The following is a 13,089-nucleotide window of genomic DNA, read 5'->3' as shown; positions in this document are numbered from 1 at the left end:
GTGTGATCTTGGACAAAATACTTAATTTATTTGGACATCAGTTCTCCCAATCATCCTCTGCCTCCTATCATCAGCATCCCCAAAGGTATGGCCTCTGTTAACTTCTCTTTTCTTTCCGTATTCCACCTTAGGAATCTTGTATATTACCATATATTCCATTACAGTTTCTATGCAGATGACTCTCAAGTCTAGTTATCCGACCTCAGTCACTCCCTGGAGATACAGTCCATCGTACAAAACATCTACATGTCCCAACAGCACCTGATACTCAAAACTGAACTCATCATTTTCCTCCCTAAACCTCTTCTTCCTCCAAACTTATGTATTTCTGTGAATGGCACCACCATTCTACCAGTCACAAGACCTACAGCCTTGGAATCAGTGTTCTCTTTTCTCTCTTTCTCATCCCCTCAAGCCCAATGGTTACACAGTCAGGTTAACAACTTTCCTTAGAGGCAACTGGACAGTACAATGGGTTCAGTGCTGACCCTGGAGTCTGGAAGACCTGAATTTAAATCCCACTTTAGACTAACCCTGTGACCCTGGACAAGTCACAACTTTTCTACCTCAGTTCTTCATCTATAAAATGGGTTATCATGAAGATAAAAGTGAGATATTTATAAAGTGCTTTGCAAACCTTGAATCACTATGTAATCTGTTGCACTAATTCCCCTCCTCTCCATTCATATTGCCACCACCAGGTCCTGATCTCCTTTGGCTTAGGCCATAGATTCCCAACTGGCTTCTGCCTTGTGTCTTTTTCCTCTAGAGTTCATCCAGGCACCAAAATAATCTTCCTAGTGCACGTCTGACCCTGATACTATCCTGTTAAAAAACCTTTAGTGAGTCCCCATTGGCTCTAGAATAAAATAAAGCATTCTCGATCTGGCATATAAGTTCTTCTGCAATCTGCCTCCAATTTGCCTTTAAAGCTTTATTTGCCCTCTCTCCAGCAGAGCTAAACATTCCTCCTCAATTATCCTGTCGCTTCTTGCCTACTTGTTTATGCGTAGGCCATTCCCCATCCCGGCAGTGCCCTCCTGATTTCTGACTATTAAAGTCTACCTGTTTCTTCAAGGCTTAGTTCAGATACCACCTCCTGAAAGAAGCCACTTGGTTATCTAGCTGAAAGTGTTCTCTTGTTCTTCCAGTTTCTTTAAAGGACCTTGTCTGGTCCTTTGCTTTCCCTCCAGCATATTTTATATCAGATGATGCATATTTATGCATGTCTTATACTTTCCCTCATAACTCTCTGAAAGCAGGTACTATTTTTGTTTTTCATTTTTATACCTCTCAAGTGCAGTTCGTAAACTGAAATTCATGGGTAAACTTCAGGGGTTCTATGAATGTGGATGTTGAAAAATCACATTCAAGTTTTTACTTTGGTTTCTTTTGTAGTCCTGTGTATTTTATTTTTATGCATTTAAAAATATGATTCTGAGAAGGAGTCTATGGGCTGCCAAAGGTATCCAGGATACCAAGAAGAGGTGTGAGTCTCTGGAGCAATGCCTTGAGCAGAGCTTTGAATGTAGTAGGTAATCATTGTTTATTGAAATGAATGGTGAAGGTGAGTTGGATGATTTCAAAAGTCTATTCCAGGTCTAGAGCTGACATAATGACTAGTTTCTTTTTTCAAGTGTTCACAAACTATTCATTTATTAATGTATGCTAGCATTATAAAAGGAATTCAAATTGAACTTATTCATTTTTAGTCTGAAGAATCTCTTTTCAAGGGGCAGCTAGGTGACACAGTGAATAGAGCACCAGCCCTGGAGTCAAGAGGACCTGAGTTCAAATTCAACCTCAGACACTTAACACTTACTATCTGTGTAACCTTGGCCAAGTCCCTTAGCCCCAATTGCCTTGCCTTCCCCGCCCCCAAAAAAAGACAAAAAAAAATCTCTTTTCTTCTCCTTTTTCAAAATAGGGACAATATTGATCTGTCTCCATCTTCTAGTATCTGTGTCACCCTCTATGATTTTTAAGGGTTGCTGACAGAGAGTGGTTTAACAAACACATCCACAAATGTGGGATATAATAAGTCTGGGACAGGTATTTAGAATTCCCTAAGAGCAGCCAATTGCTTTCTTGACATCTTCTCACTTACCTTGGCATTTAAATGACCTCTTAACAATTTTTCTATTTTGTTCTTCCTCAATCCTTATTTCATCCTCCTTGGTAGAGAAAACAGAAGCAAAATAGAATTTGAGAAACTCCTTCTTGCCATTGACCATTAGCAGGATCCCATCACAACCAAGCTGGGGACTGGGGTCCTATAATTTTTTTTCTCCTGTTGCCCAAACATAGATTTTTAAAAGGCCCCTTTTGTTGTTAGTTTTAGCATCTTTCTTACAGGAGCAGAGAAGCATGGTTTGGCATGGAGCTGCAGTAAGAAAATCTGAGGTTTGGACAAGAGCTCATATTTGGTCTGGCAGGATATGGTGGTTGTTATATTTCTCCAACAATATACAATGGACAATTCTGAGTCATCTCTTGAGGCTCTTGAAGGCAATTACTGTAGAAAGACCACCTGCTTACTCTAGACTTACCACAGATTGAATTGGAAATCTTCTACCTCTAGTGAATTTTCATAGACTCATTAGCCATGAACTTTTTAATGTCAGAGCATTGCTACTTGTCCTTTGTTAAAGGAAATGCTTTATTGAGAAAGCATGGCTTTTGGCTGGTGCCTTGAGATCACCATCCAATGTTTTAAGGAAACAACTCACTTTCTGCCCCTCCCCTTTTTTTCAGAAATATCCACCTGCAAACAGTCTTGGCATAGACTGATGAACAAAGTCACAGCTAGGCAGAGGACCCAGGGCTTTGCCTCAGGGTGCTGAAATTCAGAAGACTAATAGCACCTATACTCGTTCAGTAGCATAGAAACAACGAGCTTGGCACTGAATTTAGCAAGAATACTTTATTAAAATAGGAAGCTTCTAAATGGTACCACATCCTGGACAAACTCTACTCCATCCCCCAAGGCACAGTGGTCTTTCTATGTCCCAGGGTTTCTACCCCTATCCTCCCCAATTTAATTTCCCTGAAATGTTGATTTTCATGTAGCTTGTCTTTGTCATGCTTTCTGAAGTTTGACCTGGGGGAAAAATGCTTGGAGCAGAAAATTTTGCTCATAACTGAAAATAAAATCTTTCTCTAGGTATCTTTTAAAATAATGGAATTGTATAAATGATTTATTAATGTTATGGAAAAAGTAATTACTAGAGTCCCTGTTTGGCAAGGTAACTAGAGGAGAGCTGGCCTTAGAAATAGAAAAAGCTAAGTAAGGGCGGCTAGGTGGCGCAGTGAATAGACCACCGACTTGGAGTCAGGAGCACCTGAGGTCAAACTAGCCATGTGACCTTGGGCAAATCATTTACACACACACACACACACACACACACACACACACACACACACTCTGTACAAATAGAGTAGCAAAGGTCGAAGTGAGGGCCAATAGAGACAATGGCTGCTGAGGTCTGTTCACAGAGCAATCCACACAAAATCCTGTAGTTGTGGTTAATAGCAATTTAATGCTTGCTTCCATATTCAGGTACTTGTACTTTGCCCATTCTTCCTAGGCAGATCACAACCTGTTCCACACCTGAACAGCTGTGCTTGGTGAATTTCTGGGCTGAAAGAATCTATGCCTGGCAGTCAACTTGTTAGAGATCCAGGGATTATAGAAGTCGATCTGGAAGGCACATCCAAGTCTGTCAAGTCTAACCCACTCCCATTAGACAGGAGGAAACTGAGGACTGGGGAAATCAAGTGACTTGTTCAAGGTCACACAAGTAATGAGTGTCTCAGAGACAGGATTGGAAACCAAGGCTTCTAAAGCTCTCTAAATTGAGCAGGGTCGTTTTTAGAATGACAGCTGCATAGTTCTTACCATAGACCCTAAGTCCTTCCAACGGGGAAAGGAGGAAATGCATTTATTAAACCCCTACTGTGTACCAGGGACTATGCTAAGCACTTTACAAATATTATCTCATTTGACCCTCACAACAACTGTGGGAGGTAGGTGTTATTATTCCCATTTTACAGATGGGGAAACTGAGGCAAACAAAGGTTTGCTTTGCCTAAAATCACAGAATTAGTAAGTATTGGATTTGAACTCAGGTCTTCCTGACTCCAGGCCCAGTACACTAGCCACTGTATCACCTAGTTCTTTCTAATAGGAAGGAACTTTGGGGGCTTGTGTCTTCTTGGCATGGCATTTGAGATCCCAGGGTCTTACTGTATCATGATGAGGCATCACACTGGGATTTTAGTTGGAGAAGAGCAAAATAAATTTGAAAATTTTGTCTTCTGATACACTTTGGAAATTAGGCCTTTCAGGAAGGGGGAAAGGGAAGATGTGAGTGGGATATAGGAGGGGTGCATAATGATCCCTGAAAATGCCTTTTAATGATGATAAACTTTGGGATTTCAGCAGATGAGTTGGTGGTAGATCAGCAGACGTAATTTAGAACTTGGGGTAGCAGGAAAACAAAAACACAAAATATATCCATAGATGCACCGTGTGGGGCCTGGAGTCACAAAGACCTGAGTTCAAATCTGGCCTCAGACACTTACCAGTTGTGTGACTCTTGGCAAGTCACTTAACCTGGGCCTGCCTCGATTTCCTCAACTGTAAAATGAGAATTATAATAGCCCTGTGACTCAGGCCTCTTGTGAGGATCAATTAAGATAATGTCTGTAATTTGTTTCCTTTCCCATTTTTTTTTTCAGAAGTAGAGCTCAGAGATGGAGACTAACAGATGCTATTTTTTCTCTAACCTGATTTGCAACCTATAGAGTACCCTCTTTCCCTGTGTAGTAGTGCTAGCTTAGGTCCCTAAGATTCTTTGTAAAATGAAAAGGAGAATTGATATTTTCCCTCTCATTTTGCCTTCTACATTTGGCAGCAAATACTTCTTTATATCAGTGATTTTTGTGGCAAATCAGTTTGATGTCTAAGATTGGAAAGGAAAAAGGGAGCCCATGCACAAAATTTAGGTTTTCAAATTCAATTTATTGAAAGATCTTTTTTAGAGCTGATGAAGTCAGGGAGAGGGGTTGGGGGTGACTTGAGATGGGAAATCTGTGTCAGTTTAATTTCTGGTGGTTGGCATGGGGAGTAGGGAGGACAAGGGAGGGGAGAGGATGAGAGAGGAGGGGAGGAGCCACCAAAGAAGGCTTTCCAGCTTCCCATCTTTTTATATGCTAAGTTTGTCTCTGACATGTGTCAATGATATACCAGCTTTCTACACTTCCCAGGGGGTTCTAGGATAAAGATTAGTGCGAAAGAGAGGTCTGATATGTTATCTCCTCTCCCACATTTATGCTTCAGGATCTTTGAGCACCATAGTTACTTGACTGAGAAAAGGAGAAAGGAAAGGGAAAAGTGAGAGAGTTTCATGTATTCCATGACTGATTCTGTAAGTTTGTGGGACCTCTTTGCAGACAGATCAGGGTCTGCTGTCCTAGACTAGGTTGGGAATTTATCTGCATGTTTCTCAGAGTCCAGAGGCCTATTCCCTTTACAAAGTAGCCCTGAGCTCTTGAAAGATTTCATGACAAACAGAGATGCCATTGTTTCTGGCCTAAATATCTGACTTAACTCTTAATGGTCCTAAAGTAATCTCCAGGCTCTCAAATATAATGGAGGTAGAATAAATGGGTCAACATTTACTCAGGATTTTTTTGATCAATGTTTCGTATTTGGGGTGTATAAATTTATTAAAATGAGTAAATTCTAATGTGGGTATGCATTTATGCAGTTTCCAAAAAGCCTTTCTTGTGCTTGATGAGACAATTAGTGCAGATGAAGGAATGGAACCTTATTTTCATCTTCAATTGCTTCTTTTCTGGGATAAGTTTATAAATTTCTTATGTAAATAGACTCCCCTCTCAGCCCACCCTCCCACACCCAAGGTGAAGGCTATCTTCACCTCCTGTTATCTGAAAATAGACTTTCCTTCCTCTCAAAGGGAACTTTGGGTCACTTTGAAGGTTGACCCAATTACTTGTACAAGGGGCCCCTGCAGCTCTGAAGTGGGGAATGCCCATGGCATGTTGGGAGAATAGGCTCTTGGGTACACTGGCAGGCACGCTTCTGCCTTCAGCGACCTGTGATCCTGTGGCATCTAAGCCTAGGGAAATCCCATCCTCCTTTCCTGCCTTAGCTAAAGCAGGACAGTCAGGGCTTTGCCTCAGGCCACTGAGATTTCAAAATCGTTTAGCTCTTAATAGGTTGAAACTACTGAGTTTAGCCACTGGTTACCAAAAATAATTATTTAAAATTAAAATTATTTAAAATGAAGCCACCAAGTAGAATGTACCTCCTCCCCTTGGCTGCCTCCTTCCAGGCCAGAGTGACCAGCTGACCTCTTCCTCAGCCTGACATCCTTCCCTGCTTTCGTCCACCACCCCTTGTCCCATGAAAGCCTCCATCAAAGTGGCTGAGGGCACACTCAGGGCCATTTACTGTAAGTCATTTTGTGCTATTTGCTCAGGCATAAAAATGGCTCTAATGGGAATCATTAAAGCACCAGCACACACTTTAATGACCTGGTCTGACCTTGCAGATTTTGTAGGTTGCTTTGACCTCATTTGTTGCTCACAACAGCTCTCATGATATAGGGATTATTCCTATCTCCCCTGTTTTAAAGATGAGGACAATGAGGTTGAGATGGGTTAAGTGGTTTTCCCAGGTGGTAAATGGTGGTAAGTAAGTTTCTGAGGCAGAATTCAAACCCAGATCTTCTGGGCAACTAAGCTGCCTCTAATACTTGACTTTGACTTCGTATCATCTGCATGATCCTGGCCATTGCAGATTCTGATCCCCATTTTATTTGACTGGAAGACTGTCAGTGGCATCTCAGGGCTGTAGACTGAATGAACAAGAAAGAGGGGAGAGGGAGAAAGTAAGGGAGAGAGGCAGAAAGAGGATGGAGTGTTACAGGTTAAGGGGGGAATGTCATTCACCCTTTAGATGGAGTATTTCAACCTCTAAATCCTGAGTCAGAAGTAAGCTCTTCCCACGTGAGTCTGCAAACTGAACATTTACTACAGAATGTTTACTACTGAATGTTTAACACAGATGTTACTAGAAAGACCAAAGGCAAAAACTTCAAGTTTAGAGAGCTAACCTCTTACTCCCAAAGCTTCTGATAGAGCTGATCTGAGGCCAAATTCTTCCATTAGCAGTGGGCTTGAAACTCCCCTCTACTTGAATAACTCTTTCCAGTCATGAACAACAGAGGTTTTGAGCCAGATTCCCTTTCCCAGAACTTTGTGAATGAAGTGGAAACCCCTTTCTGTGTTACGATGGAAGGAGATCCCAGATGGGTGGGCTAGGTGGCGCTGTAGGCTCGTGCATCAGCCTGCCCCGCTGACTTCTTTCCAAGCGCTCAGTCTTCCCCTCCGCTGGATTCGTGGTTCCAATGCACCAGCGGCAGCAAATTCAAGGACTACACCCTTTGCTTTGGGTCTACCCTAGAAATCTGCATGGGCTGATTGGAGCCACCGGCAGTAGCCGAGATTTTTAGGCAAAAGAGCTGGTTTCTTTCATTTTGGAAACTGAGTTTCCTCCACCTTGTACCTTGAAAGGATTGAGTACCATGATTCCATCAGAGATAGCTCAGAGCTGGCCCTGAAGGTAAAGATTGCTCTCTTTGGCTATCTGTTTTATCTTAGAGGGAAAGTCTTGGTGGGTTACAGGCATGTAGTCATGAGTGCCAGACTTCCTTATAAACATGGCTCGAGGAGGCATTCCTTTTAGCATGAACCTGGTTTGGGGATGTCCCTTCAATTCTTCTAGTCCTAAGGGGTGCTCAGGAAAAGTAGCCAAATTTGCATTCTATAGAAGACATAACAACACATATTCCTATAGTATTTTAAGGCTTGCAAAGCAATTTCCTCTGTAACAACCTTATGGGGGAAATAGGTAGATTGTTCCCATTTTAGAGATGAGAAAACTGAGATTTGAGAAGATTAGTGACTTAGTCCCACAGCTAGTAAGGATCAAAGCTGAGACTCCAAATTAGGCAGTTTGGTGTGGTGGAAAGCAGTGGACATGGAGTCAGAACATCAGATTTGAATCCCAGTTCTGTAAAATGAGGGAGGAAAATTTGTAATCTTGTCCAAGGCCATTGCAGCTCTGAATCCTATCATTTTAGGATTTAAAGACCTATGTTCTTTCCACCTTATTTTAGGACAGAGGCACACCCAGGCTCATCCTAAAAAGGGAGAGAGAGGTTGGCAAGTCCAAGTCTATCATAATTCCCGTTGTAACAACTCACACTGGATGCTCCCTTGAGTAAGGGTGGGGTCAAAAAGAAATTCTAGCTTTTGTGCTTCCTAATGAGAAACGGGCTCTTGCCCCTGTCTCCCAGAGGCTTATAAATACTTTATTGGCACTGTTTCATTGGGATACTCTACACCTCTACCAACCCAAAGAGGAGTCTAGAATAAGCAACCAGTACAATTCTCTGTCAAGATCCTTAACTTAAATTTCAGCAATGGTCATATTTAGAGCAGTCCCACCAACTTGTTATGAATTAAGAGATGCTGAAGCCTTCCCTGATTAAAATAATTTATTTCTTCAATGGAGATTTCCAGACTATTTGCTCCATCAGGTAAAAGAATTGGTGACTTTTGTTAAAAATTGGATTAATGGATTATGAGAACTGAAAGAAATCTTGGAGCTCATCTAATCCAACCTTATTTTACAGAGGAGGAAACAGATGCCTGCGGAGGGGAAGTGACTTGCCCATGGTCACACAGTCAGTGAGTGTCAGAGCTAAGATTTGAAATCAGGTCTTCTGAACTTCAGTGCTCTTTCCATGTGAATATTGTCTGAGAAGTGGGCCATTGATGGGGAAGAAGTACAAGTTAAAATAAGTCCAGAATATGGAATGGGCTCAGGGAAGCAAGAGAAAAAAAAGCATGAGGGCACTGAGGAGGGGCTGTTGACCAAGAGGAAGAAGGGAAGAGGACCAGAGACAAACCTCACCTACTTGATGGTTTTTCCTAGGGCAGGTCTCTACAAATGTTGACAGCTTTCCCATCAACCCTATTATTTGGAACCATGGACCAGATGCAGAATTGCTAGTCCATCCCAAACACCAAGATTTTGCACTGCCATGGTAAATCATTTAACATTTCTGAGCCTTGGCTAAAAATGGGACTCATAATACACATCCTTCTTCAGTTTGAAGGTAAGTTTTTTGTGGGCAAAGACTGTCTTGCTTGCTTATATTCATTTCCCCAGAGTGCTTTGTACATAGTAGGTTCTTAATAAATACTTACTCAGTATCACTCATAATATTACTGTGAGGATAAAATGAGGTAATGCAAACTTTAAATCCTCCTTATATATCAGCAATTATTATTTTTATTGTTTCTATTATTATTCTTGTGGAGATTCTTAAGCAGCCAGTGGTCTTGAGTTCTAAGCAGAGGAAGTATGGTGTATTGGAAAGGGTGCTGGACCAAAAATGAGTCCCCATCAATACAAATAATGAATGATCTGAGGTGTCACATTATCCAGATTTCACTGTGTATTTCCATTGGACTAGAATCGATTGTCATATTTTATATAACTCTAATTTCAAATAGTGCAGTTCAAATATATGCATCTATTCACGGGATTCATTATTCACACTAATTAGGACCTCTAAGACTCAGTTTTCTTATTTACAGAATGCCAGCTATTACTATCAGGGAGGGACACATGACTTCGGTTTTGTTGACATAGGAAAGCAGATATTCTCAGGGCAAGGCAGGGCAGGGGGTTGATTAAGAGAGTTTTTCATCCTTTTGATTCTTTTGACCATCTTAGGATAGTTGGTGAGTCTTTATTCAGAAGTTGTGATCATCTCCAGCTAGAGAACATCGGTGCTTGGCTGACAAGACTGAAGACTTCTAATTAGGTCTTAATGACTGGGGTTGATCCCAAAATGAGTTCATTGGTTGGGATTCTCTGTTGGGTAACTCTTGGATGATGAATTTCAATGATAGGTGGTGAACCAAGAAGGACTGGTTAGATTCCTGGAAGGACAAACTCTTATGGGAGGAGTCATTCTTTTGCACCAACTTGTGTACAAGAGTAAACAAACCCCTGGTAGCACCTTTCTTCTGGAGAGAGCTTGAGAACACGGTCGGGTATGGGTGCCTCTCTCACACCCCATCCCCCATCTAAACCAAGAGGCAATAGGGGTGACCTTGAAGAGACCTGTGGCAGGAGTAGCTGTGTTTATACCCATAGCCTGGATAATGTCAAGCTTGAACCCTCCTAGTTGCAGGTGGATTTCCCAGGCAGATAGAGCCCAGACTCTGGCCTTCTAGCTAGAGAAGGGGAATTTCCTGGGCAGCACTAGGATCAAGGGTAGTAATCCCATGTAATCCCCAAGTTTTATAATGTGAAGATCTGGTCTTCTATTCAGCAAATGGGAATTTCCTGAGAAATGTGCCTCAAGGAATGGGAAGAGGACTATTTGCATGGCTCCTGCCTCTGGACAAAACAGCAAAGAGGGATCAGAAGCCATAATCTGAAAGAGCAAGGGACTTGCACCCTGCATTTTCCTATGTATTATAACCAGTTGTTTGGACAGTACAATTCAGTAGAAGGGGAATAAGTTACCTGACTAGCAACTAAACATGTTTCCCTTCCAGGTGAATCCAAGCCTTCAGAGGGTCACTGTGGAGTGAGAAAGGAACTCACCAAATCTTAGGGTACTGCCTGTTTAGCAATCCCAAAGTCTATTTTCCTTCTGGAGGGAATTCAAGCCACAGAGTTATGCTATGAGGTTAGGGGTAACTACATGTGTCCTTGTGGGAAAGAGGGACTCCCTGGAATGCCAAAGGAATGCCTCATTGCCAACCTTCAGTTCAGGTTCCTAACAAAGAATCCAAACCACTCTCTGGTGCTTGTGGAAAACTGGTATCTACTCAGGAGTGTGCTGGTAACAACTCCAACTGACTCAGGAGAGTCAAATGTTAAATACTCAGAGGGAGCATTTATACCTTGGAAGTAGGCAAACTCTGCAAATCAGATCCTGATTCATGGTTTTGTTGATTGTCTAGCTGGGGCGGGGGAACCTGTGACCTTGAGCCACATGTGGCCCTCTAGGTCCTCAAGTGCAACCCTTTGACTGAATCCAAACTTCACAGAAGCCCCTTAATAAAAAGATTTGTTCTGTAAAACTTGGACTCAATCAAAAGGGTGCATCCAAGAACCTAGAAGGCCACATGACTTCATACCAGCATGTCCCTAGACCCAATGAGATGGGAAGAGAATTATGCTGATTGCTTATAGGCTATTGTAAGTCTTTTACATTTTTCTTCATCATTTTATGTTGTTGTTCAATTGTGTCTCTTTTTGACCCCACGGACCATAAAGTCCATGGGTTTTCTTGGCAAAGATACTGGAGTGGTTTGCCATTTTCTTCTCTAGTGGATTAAGGCAAAGAGAGGTTAAATGACTTGCCCAGGGTCTTGTAGCTGGTAGGTGTCTAAGGTCAGATTTGAACTCAGGCCCTCCTGATTCCAAGCCCAGTGCTCTATCCACTGAGCAACCAAGCTGCCTTTTATAGGGTCCTCGTAGTACTTTACATTTTCTGTGTTATCTGTAGGATGAAGAAAAGGCTGTCCTATACCTAGTAAATTCATTTGTTACTGTGAGTACTTGTATGATCATTTAAAGAACTGAGGACCTTGCTACTTAGACTCAAGCTGTATTCTGGGATTTTCTAGAGTAAACTCTAAACAAAGAATGAGTAAATTTTGGGGTTGGTCCCTGGTATTAGACTTGGAATGTGTGAGGCCAAAGTTTTGAGGTCTATAGCCACAAGATTGTGAGGCTCAAATGAGATAAATAAATGTGTTTTTGTTCATCCATTTATATCTTTTGGGTTGATATCACCTAGGTTTTAAAGTATATTCTACTCCCTCACCTCCCCAATAAATCATCTATTATAACAAAAGAGGAAATAATTAGCAAAACCTAACGGAAATGTCAACCATATGTGACAGGCTATTTCCTCACCATGTTCCCTCACCTCTACAAAGAGGTAAATAGGATTCATTCCCTCCTGCCCGTCCCCACTCTTCACCAATGCCAAGCTTGGTTGTTATATAATTGCACAGTATTCAGTTACATTTGAAAGAAAAATACATCTTTCCATCGACATTATTGTATTCCTTGTGTATACTGTTTTCCTGGTTCTACTCACTTTACCCTGCATCAGTTCATGAAAGTCTAACATGTTACTCTGAATTCTCAATATATGTTGTTTCTTATAGGAAAGAAGAAAGAAATGAGCATTTCTTAAGCACTAATAAGCTCATAATAATACTGCATTTATATTCATGTTCCACAATTTGTTTAGTTATTCCCCAATAGATAGACACCTACCCCCCCATACTTCATTTCCACAAAAAGAGCTATTATGAATATTTGGTGTGATTATTCATTTTTCTTTTTGTCTTTGACCTATTTGAGATATAAACTTTGCAGTGGGGATCTCTGTGGTATGGACATTTTAGTTACATTTTTAGTGTAATTCCAATTTGACTTCTAAGAAAATTTGACCAATTTGCAGTTCCACCAACAGTGTATTTGTATGCCTGGCCTACTGCTGAATATTTTAATCTTTTGTCATCTTTGCCAATTTGTTGGGTGAGGTGAAAGACCAGAGTTGGTTTATTAATCAAATGAGATGGTTTATGTAAAATACTCTGCAGACTTTAAAGTCTTATAGAAATGATGGCTTTGATTATTATTATTAATTTATTATTGTTATTTATTATTATTGCTTATTATTAATTAACTAATAATAATTTAACAGAGGTGCATAACTTCAGCCATTTTAAGGTACAACAATATCCATAACCATAATTTTAGGAAGGGGACAGAGAAAAGCATCCAATGGGTTAAGTAAAGGACCACTGAATGTTGGGTGAAGATCTTATACCCTTGGGAAGCTTGAACAGATTTCCCAAAAATACATGAGGATGAAAAGCTAAAGAATGAAGGGAAAGAGAGCAAAAGAGGGCATTTTAACCCATAAAATGAATTGGGAACAAGAGGATAAA

The 13,089-nt window shown here is 41.1% G+C and overlaps 1 long non-coding RNA gene across 2 annotated transcripts in view; it reads left to right on the top strand.

Annotated features, from left to right (window-relative positions):
* Nucleotides 1–7,427: 7,427 nt before the first annotated feature.
* The window catches only part of LOC138167232 (uncharacterized), an 84,215-nt gene continuing 78,553 nt past the window's right edge, over nucleotides 7,428–13,089 (top strand). For both annotated transcript variants that reach the window (XR_011169833.1, XR_011169832.1), the window contains exons 1-2: nucleotides 7,428–7,651; nucleotides 9,029–9,212. This is a non-coding gene — a long non-coding RNA (uncharacterized lncRNA). The remainder of the gene's footprint in view (nucleotides 7,652–9,028; nucleotides 9,213–13,089) is intronic.

This window comes from Petaurus breviceps, unplaced genomic scaffold (assembly GCF_028583685.1).
Source record: "Petaurus breviceps papuanus isolate PSGF00001 unplaced genomic scaffold, PetGlider_PUasm1.0 229, whole genome shotgun sequence".
NCBI lineage: Eukaryota > Metazoa > Chordata > Mammalia > Diprotodontia > Petauridae > Petaurus > Petaurus breviceps.
The sequence above is the reverse complement of the archived record's forward strand: the minus strand, read 5'-3'. Positions and strand labels throughout refer to the sequence as shown.